At 43.6% G+C, this 8,218-nt stretch overlaps 1 non-coding gene across 1 annotated transcript; it reads left to right on the forward strand.

Annotated features, from left to right (window-relative positions):
• Positions 1-5,709: 5,709 nt before the first annotated feature.
• Trnat-ugu (transfer RNA threonine (anticodon UGU)) lies at positions 5,710-5,784 on the forward strand. The gene has a single exon. It is a non-coding gene; the product is annotated as a tRNA-Thr (tRNA).
• The last annotated feature ends 2,434 nt before the right edge of the window (positions 5,785-8,218 follow it).

The raw sequence follows: 8,218 nt of genomic DNA on the forward strand, positions 1-8,218 counted from the left end.
CGGACTTTATAGCCACCTTACAACTTGGATCCGAATAGTTGTAGAACGTAACCCAGAAAAAAAAGTATAAAAGAGTCCTCTGTCCCAATATCAATGACAAATGGCTAGTGATGATAATCCTACTGTTCGTTAGCAGTTGGCTGATGCAAGAATTTTATGACTGCATCGATACGACACGATATCTGAACGCGAACACGCTCCCCAAGACTCGAACTGTCTCCGGATCATCGCACGGAGAAGCATCGTCGGCCGCATGAAAGGGCAGCTGTGAACGGCAGAATGCCGCCTGCGATAGGGCGTCCCCGGAGATCGCGCGGGCACCCTCGTCTGCTCATAACGCGCTAATAAACACGTCCATCAGGCGGGCAAAAACTGAGCAGCCGCCTGGAAAACGAGTGCAGGGGGCGAACGGCGCTCTCCCTAGCCCTCGCCCTTACCCTTCCACAGGGCACATCCTCGGCGCCACATTTGCTGCCCCGGCCAATTAAATAACACGCAGGCCGACAGGCGGCGCCCAAGATCGCGCTATGAAGGCGCGCCCCAGGGACACTTGCTGTCATAACAGCGTCTGCCCTTATCTCACGACACAGAGCGCTCCGTAGGTCCCCAGACACGCATTTCTTCCAACCTCGGCGCTTATTATCTCCCTCCTGCAGTCATGACAATATTTCCATTTGCTGCTCCCTACGTGTATCAGCTATTTTCCGCGCCATTTCCTCACGTCGTGTACTGAATAATTTCATCAGCGTTTATCCTTCTTTTACAACACTCAGAAGGCGCTGGTATAATAAAGACAAAAGTTTGCTCGAGGTATCGTCTGAGAAGGTTCCGCGCGGAATCGGAGAGCAAAGGAATTTGTGGAAAACACTGATAAGGAGAACGGACAGCGTGGTAGGATATCTGTTAAGACATGAGGGAATGACTTCCGTGGTACTAGAGGGAGCTGCAGAGGGCAAAAACTGTAGAGGAAGACAGAGATTGGAATACATCCACCAAATAATTGAGCATTTAGGTTGCAAGTGCTACTACATCTACATCTACGCCTACATTTATATTCCGCAAGCCACCCAACGGTGTGTGGCGGAGGGCACTTTACGTGCCACTGTCATTACCTCCCTTTCCTGTTCCAGTCGCGTATGGTTCGCGGGAAGAACGACTGCCGGAAAGCCTCCGTGCGCGCTCGAATCTCTCTAATTTTACATTCGTGATCTCTTCGGGAAGTATAAGTAGGGGGAAGCAATATACTCGATACCTCATCCAGAAACGCACCCTCTCGAAACCTGGACAGCAAGCTACACCGCGATGCAGAGCGCCTCTCCCGCAGAGTCTGCCACTTTAGTTTGCTAAACATCTCCGTAACGCTTTCACGTTTACCAAACAAGCCTGTGACGAAACGCGCCGCTCTTCTATGGATCTTCTCTATCTCCTCTGTCAACCCCACCTGGTACGGATTCCACACTGATGGCCAATACTCAAGTATAGGTCGAACGAGTGTTTTGTAAGCGATCTCCTTTGTTGATGGACTACATTTTCTATGAACTCTCCCAATGAATCTCAACCTGGTACCCGCCTTACCAAAAATTAATTTTATATGTCCACTTCAAATCGTTCCGTACGCATAGTCCCAGATATTTTACAGAAGTAACTGCTAGTCTGAGATGAAGAGTTTGGCATATGAGAGGAATCCGCGGCGGGCCGCATCAAACCAGTCAGAAGACTGATGACCCAAAAAAAAAATCGTCTTGTCCACTGTTTACTGCACGCTGCCTATGATGTGTAAACTTGTTCTACTAGAAATAAAAAGTATGCTGCATTATACAATGTTCAGAAGATGTTGGTATCAGAAACACTGCAGTTTGATCAAATATCATCTTGTTCATCATTTAATTGCATTGACCAAGTGCGTATTAAAGTACGTTCGAATTAGAATAACTGACTGCAGTACTGAGCTTATAAACATATCATTCTCGTTTAATGAAAGAGCACTCGAGTTGCTGGTATGCGCTTTATCTAAATCCACTGCCGTTTTCGGCCTTCACATTATAGCATTGCCACCGAAAAAAATGGGGGAAATACATTGCAAAGACTTAACAACGGAGAAGCGTTATCTGCGCCATCAAAATTGCAAACATTATTATCTGAGTTCTTTTGTAGAGGAAGAATGAGTGTTTTCTGGTTCATTGTCTTATCGATTCTGCTGTTCTCGCTAACGGACGTTAATTGTTCACGGTCTGTAACTGATACAATTATTTGTAGTAGAAATATAATTGTGCTAAATATATATGAGATTAATAATTGTAGTGCGTGTTTTTGTAAATAGTGAGTACCTATCCTGTATATGATTCAGTACGTAATAATTAACTGTTGTCCTGGCCATTTCTGTGTAGGCTCATTGTTGTAGCGACGCCATTAATGACAAAAATTATGTAAGTTCTTCCAACAGTCATTTAATGCTAAAAGTGTAGAAGGAATAATTTTAATAATTTGAAAACGGCGTCCTGAAATATTTTCCAATTCATATTAGGCCAGAGGTACAGTTTTTATTAATAAGAATATCAATGAATCCTTACGCTGCCATTGCACATAGGCAGCTATCCTGGAGCATCAAGCTCCACATAGAAAATCAATTAAAAATTGTTTAAATGTACTATCGCGTAATATTAAAAAAGGATTTTTAATCCATCATGAGTAGGACTAATGTCTTCACGTTGGGATATATATGCTATTGTTGGTGATAGCGCCCTGAGAAAAAAATCAGCTGTGGTTTTTTAACAAACATAAAATAGAAAATATTTATTGTTTCTATTTTTCAAAACCGTTTCATACAATAAGAATAACGGCACAGTTATCGTTGAAAGAAGAATTCAATAATAACCATTCAATTAATTAATCACTACGCGATAACATCCATATGGAACTGCTATCGCTAACGCATAATTCAATGGTGTCCAAAATTAGAGCAACAAACGGAAATATTGGAAGGTTGTTTTTATTTTGCCACAAAACAGTATACACCGGTGACAGCAAAGTAGAAACAATGTAAAGAATACAGAGAGTAAACAGCACCATGTTAACTCACCGAGATTGTCTCGAAATTTGGTAGAAAATCCGAAGAAATGTATGTAAAGTACATAAGCGGCAAGACGCAGTCAATACCTTCGCTGCGCAGTGCCGATGGAACTGTTACCGACGAATATGCCGCTAAAGCGGAGTTATTGAATACAGTTTTCCGAAATTCCTTCACCAGGGAAGACGAATGGAATACTCCAGAATTTGAAACACGAACAGCTGCTAGCATGAGTTTCTTAGAAGTAGAAACCTTAGGGGTTGCGAAGCAACTCAAATCGCTTGATACGGGCAAGTCTTCAGGTCCAGATTGTATACCGATTAGGTTCCTTTCAGATTACGCTGATACAATAGCTCCCTACTTAGCAATCATATACAACCGCTCGCTCACCGATAGATCTGTACCTACAGATTGGAAAATTACGCAGGTCGCACCAGTGTTTAAGAAGGGTAGTAGGAGTAATCCATCGAACTACAGACCTATATCATTGACGTCGGTTTGCAGTAGGGTTTTGGAGCATATACTGTATTCAAACATTATGAATCACCTCGAAGGGAACGATCTATTGATACGTAATCAGCATGGTTTCAGAAAACATCGTTCTTGTGCAACGCAGCTAGCTCTTCATTCGCACGAAGTAATGGCCGCTATCGACAGGGGATCTCAAGTTGATTCCGTATTTCTAGATTTCCGGGAAGCTTTTGACACCGTTCCTCACAAGCGACTTCTAATCAAGCTGGGGGCCTGTGGGGTATCGTCTCAGTTGTGCGACTGAATTCGTGATTTCGTGTCAGGAAGGTCGCAGTTCGTAGTAATAGAAGGCAAATCATCGAGTAAAACTGAAGTGATATCAGGTGTTCCCCAGGGAAGCGTCCTGGGACCTCTGCTGTTCCTGATCTATATAAATGACCTGGGTGACAATCTGTGCAGTTCTCTTAGGTTGTTCGCAGATGATGCTGTAATTTACCGTCTAGTAAGGTCATCCGAAGACCAGTGTCAGTTGCAAAGCGATTTAGAAAAGATTGCTGTATGGTGTGGCAGGTGGCAGTTGACGCTAAATAACGAAAAGTGTGAGGTGATCCACATGAGTTCCAAAAGAAATCCGTTGGCATTCGATTACTCGATAAATAGTACAGTTCTCAAGGCTGTCAATTCAACTAAGTACCTGGGTGTTAAAATTACGAACAACTTCAGTTGGAAAGACTACACAGATAATATTGTGGGGAAGGCGAGCCAAAGGTTGCGTTTCATTGGCAGGACACTTAGAAGATGCAACAAGTCCACTGAAGAGACAGCTTACACTACACTCGTTTGCCCTCTGTTAGAATATTGCTGCGCGGTGTGGGATCCTTACCAGGTGGGATTGACGGAGGACATTGAAAGGGTGCAAAACAGGGCAGCTCGTTTTGTATTATCATGTAATAGGGGAGAGAGCGTGGCAGATATGATACGCGAGTTGGGATGGAAGTCATTAAAGCAAAGACATTTTTCGTCGCGGCGAGATCTATTTACGAAATTTCACTCACCAACTTTCTCTTCCGAATGCGAAAATATTTAGTTGAGCCCAACCTACATAGGTAGGAATGATAATCAAAATAAAATAAGAGAAATCAGAGCTCGAACAGAAAGGTTTACGTGTTCGTTTTTCCCGCGCGCTGTTCGGGAGTGGAATGGTAGAGAGGTAGTATGATTGTGGTTCGATGAACCCTCTGCCAAGCACTTAAATGTGAATTGCAGAGTAATCATGTAGATGTAGACGTAGATGTAGATTGCGGCGTCCGTGAAATAGATTTCCACGAGCGCAATAATACCTGTGCACCGGAGGTAGCATTTAGGACAACAGCTGACAGCAAACTAACAGGTCTGCGGTATTGCTTAGGATTCACTTCCAAAGTTGGCGTATTTTTTTGTAGTCCGATTCGGTCGTTAAACAGGAATTGCCAGAATCAGTCAATCCGGCTTCTGTCGATTTTCTGGAACAGCCAACAGGAAATGTCCGCGTCAAGTTACTTTTTTCCACAATAAAATAGCCTGTTTCTAAAAGGAGACAGCTTACATTTAATATATTATTCAGGAGGAAGCACGAAACATTCCGCAATCTTATTTAAGTATTTATGCCGAATTTCTTTCTGTTGTGAAACACTTCATTTGCTGGAAAGTGTAACGCTAATATTACCTAGTTTGAAAAACGTTTGTACTTGCAATGCTGATTTTATCACGTGGAGGTATTCCCTCATGAGGAAGGAAATATATATAAGGCACTTATTTAAATTAGATAGAAAGGAAAGCTTATATTTGATGAACGACAGTATTTCAATTGCAAATAATGTAATATAAAGTATATAGATATATATATGAAGACAGTAACTTTTCTCGAAAGAACAGATGCTGTAAATGACCGTGCAGCTTTTCCCTGGAATAAATGATGACTAACTGAAACCCTAAGCTGCCGACAGGTGTTCTTGATACACCTCGATGTGGATAGCTGAAAATGTGTGCCCCGACCGGGACACGACTTCGGGATCTCCTGCTTACATGGCAGACGCTCTATCCATCTGAGCCACCGAGGATACAGATTCATCTCCTGCTTACATGGCAGACGCTCTATCCATCTGAGCCACCGAGGGGACAGATTCATCTGTGTCGTCGGTGGCTCAGATGGATAGAGCGTCTGCCGTGTAAGCAGGAGATCCCGGGTTCGAGTCCCGGTCGGGGCACACATTTTCAGTTGTCCACATCGAGGTATATCGACAACACTTGTTGGCAGCTGAGGGTTTCAGTTAGTCATCAAGTATATAGATATATCTAGAGTATTATTACACAGAAAAATTACCGTACATAAACATGGTATCAAGCACATTTACATTATGATCAATAACTTACTGTTTCTCAATGTTTATGAACCCAAACCGATGAATAGGTTTAATATCTCTAAAACACTAAGTGTCACAAAACTGCCCTAAGTTTATACAAAAATTAGCACAAAACATGTTACAAAACTAATTTGTTCTAGTCACTTTTCAGCCATCTTCATCTTCTTGTGTCATAGGCAACGCCTTAAGCTTATTATATGACTTGATACTATCGATTGTCGTTTCTCAATACCATCTTTTCTCGTCTTGTTTATTTAAGCTTCTCATCGTATGCTTCTGTTTGAGAAAGCCTAATGTTCTCGTTGGGAAAATATGTTCTGGCTTTCACTGTAAAAGTATGGACATCGGCTTCTCCGATAAAGGACTTAGCACTACTTGCTTTTTTTTTTTTAACTGTACTCACACTACAGAAGCTAATAGGGAGCAAATGTCCTGTTTTCTAGTGCGTCTGGCCATTGCTTCAGCTAAGTTGACGACCTTTTCGTATACGAGGATCTTACTTCTCTTAATTTTGATGCCTAAACTTTGAAGCGACGAAGGCGGCTGGATTCGGTGATAAGTGACAGACACTGACCTGGAATAAGTACTCGGTCGCACATTCGTAACTTCCTTTTCACGACACCTAAGTCGCGGCCAGATACCAGATTTGAGTGTCTTCCAATGGGGAAATTATGGTTCACTGAGATACCACACAAGTATAGTCTGGGACAGTTGGTAACAGAAGTACGTGGACCTGTGTCCCCAGCAGGAACATGGCTGCGCGCAAACCAATCACACTGCCCGCGAGAATCACTCCCCTTCAAATGGTTCAAATGGCTCTGAGCACTATCGGACTTAACAGCTGAGGTCATCAGTCCCCTAGAACATAGAACTACTTAAACCTAACTAACCTAAGGACACCACACACATCCATGCCCGAGGCAAGATTCGAACCTGCGACAGCAGCAGTCGCGCGGTTCTGGACTGAAGCACCTAGAACCGCTCGGTCACCACGCCCGGCTCACTCCCCTCGGAGCGGCAGCGGCACCAGGGAGAGACCCGCGCTTAAGTAACAGTGCGCGAGCATTAGTTGTCTGTTACAAGCTGTAAGTCAGTCCCTAGTCTTGCTAGAGATTTCCTGCAGAACGTTCTTCGTGTCTTCAAAACCTCGAGTGAGATAGAAACAGTGGCCGATAGGTAGAGGTTAGTCACTGAGCCGTGGCGCCATTGAGTTAGTAGATTGTTTTGTCTGGCAACATTAGCTCAGATGTAGTATAGACTATCCCTCTTGCGGCCCCGTGGCCAATATCTGTGAGGGAGAGTTGGTATCAGTGATTTGTGTCCTTAGAAGGTATTTGCTTGCCGATATATACAGGGTGAGTCACCTAACATTACCGCTGGATATATTTCGTAAACCACATCAAATACTGACGAATCGATTCCACAGACCGAGAGGGGCTAGCGTAATTGGTTAATACAAACCATAAAAAAATGCACGGAAGTATGTTTTTAACACAAACCTACGTTTTTTTAAATGGAACCCCGTTATTTTTGTTAGCACATCTGAACATATAAACAAATACGTAATCAGTGCCGTTTGCTGCATTGTAAAATGTTAATTACATCCGGAGATATTGTAACCTAAAGTTGACGCTTGAGTACCACTCCTCCGCTGCTCGATCGTGTGTATCGGAGAGCACCGAATTACGTAGGGATCCAAAGGGAACGGTGATGGACCTTAGGTACAGAAGAGACTGGAACAGCACATTACGTCCACATGCTAACACCTTTTTATTGGTCTTTTTCACTGACGCACATGTACATTACCATGAGGGGTGAGGTACACGTTAACACGTGGATTCCGTTTTCAATTACGGAGTGGAATAGAGTGTGTCCCGACATGTCAGGCCAATAGATGTTCAATGTGGTGGCCATCATTTGCTGCACACAATTGCAATCTCTGGCGTAATGAATGTCGTACACGCCGCAGTACATCTGGTGTAATGTCGCCGCAGGCTGCCACAATACGTTGTTTCATATCCTCTGGCGTTGTAGGCACATCACGGTACACATTCTCCTTTAACGTACCCCACAGAAAGAAGTCCAGAGGTGTAAGATCAGGAGAACGGGCTGGCCAATTTATGCGTCCTCCACGTCCTATGAAACGCCCGTCGAACATCCTGTCAAGGGTCAGCCTAGTGTTAATTGCGGAATGTGTAGGTGCACCATCATGCTGATACCACAAACGTCGACTCGTTTCCAGTGGGACATTTTCGAGTAACGTTGGCAGAGCATTCTG

Source organism: Schistocerca cancellata, chromosome 1 (assembly GCF_023864275.1).
Source record: "Schistocerca cancellata isolate TAMUIC-IGC-003103 chromosome 1, iqSchCanc2.1, whole genome shotgun sequence".
NCBI classification, from domain to species: Eukaryota; Metazoa; Arthropoda; class Insecta; order Orthoptera; family Acrididae; genus Schistocerca; species Schistocerca cancellata.